At 43.2% G+C, this 1,496-nt stretch overlaps 1 pseudogene; it reads right to left on the minus strand.

Moving 5' to 3' along the window:
- Positions 1 to 488: 488 nt before the first annotated feature.
- The window catches only part of LOC101989339, a 1,685-nt pseudogene continuing 677 nt past the window's right edge, over positions 489 to 1,496 (minus strand).

Genomic DNA, 1,496 nt, shown 5'->3' on the forward strand with positions numbered 1-1,496 from the left:
TTCTGTCATAGAAAAAACGCATTATTTTATGGCTTCATGTTGTATCTGTATTTTCTTCAGTGTATGGCATACGTAATCTAACATGTCTGAAGCTTCAGGATGGTAACATTAAGTCACTATATAAATTGGGAGGCAAAAAATAAATAAATAAATTGGGAGGCCAACATGTATTTAGTTCAGATGGAAACCCAAATTAAGCAAGCAGGAACATGGATCATGGACTGCTGGTCTTCAGAGATACTCTCTTCGTAATGTCAATTATCTCAACAATGTTATCACTGATATAGTTGAAATGATATTTCAGTGGTATTATTTGCAAGACAAAGTAGATAATAGACTTGTATAGACTATCTTATGTTTTGGGACTCATCTATTAAAGAAATTTTGTCTGCGATTGTGTTCAAAATTTTTTTTTCACCATTAAAACCAAAAAAACATTTTTTTTTTTCCATTTAAAAAAGTTTAGGACACATAAAACAAGGCAACATTTATTCCTTCTCCTCGTCTTCTGGCATGGGGTCTGTGGGAGGCTCCTCTACTGTTTCATTGTTGCTCTGTGAGCCAGTATTGCTATCACTGGTCCCTTCCACCTCCATGCTGTCACCCCCCCCCCCCACACACACACACACTCTCCTTGTCCTCAGGAGTAAATGTGCCTTCTTCACCATTCTGCTGGCTCTCTGTTGTTTCTTCCAGGTGTGTCTCCTCTGTCTCCATAGGGATGCTCTCTTCATCCTTCTTCTCCTCAGCTTTGTTCGTTGCTTGCTCTTCCTCAGGGGCAATGCTGCCCTGACTGTGCTCGGCTTGCTCCACTGCTTCCTTCTCCCGCTCCTCCTGCCTTTTGCGGGCCTGCTCCTCTGCCTGTGCAATTTCGGCTGCGATTTTCTCCATGTCTACTTCCACCTTCAGACCGCATAACCTTTTAAGTTCATTGTTAAAGGAATCCGTGCTTTCCAGGAATTTCCTCTTCTTTTCCTGGTGTCGCACCTCTATCTGAAGAAGTTCGGCTTCCAGTTTTCGCTGATGAACCATTAAAGACTGGACCTGTCGCTTGAGGACCTGCATTCTGGCTGTTGTGACAACCGACCGCACATCAGGGACCACGCTCTCACTGAGGATCTCACTGATGAGGCGGTGGTTTCTCTGGAAACGGGAAGTAGCTGTATGCTTCATTGAAAAGCCGTCATCATAATCATCTGGATCCTCAGCAGGCTGAATGCTCATATAAGGTTCTCCTTTCTCCATGCGAGACTGTCTCTGTCGACTTTCTTCCTCTAACGCAGCTTCAGCACGACTTTTTGCATTAATATATGCAAGGTATGCAGGGAAATTGTGATAGGCCTTCATAGACTCATTGTACTCTATCTTTTCGGCTTCGTATTCGTTTAAATATTCTTGTTTCAAATGGGGATGTTCTTTCGGGAATTCACCAAGGCCAGCTGGCCTGAGTCTGAAAAAGCATGGGATAAAACCGGACTTGCTGAACATAGCGGACA

This window comes from Microtus ochrogaster, chromosome 4 (genome assembly GCF_000317375.1).
Source record: "Microtus ochrogaster isolate Prairie Vole_2 chromosome 4, MicOch1.0, whole genome shotgun sequence".
Lineage (NCBI taxonomy): Eukaryota > Metazoa > Chordata > Mammalia > Rodentia > Cricetidae > Microtus > Microtus ochrogaster.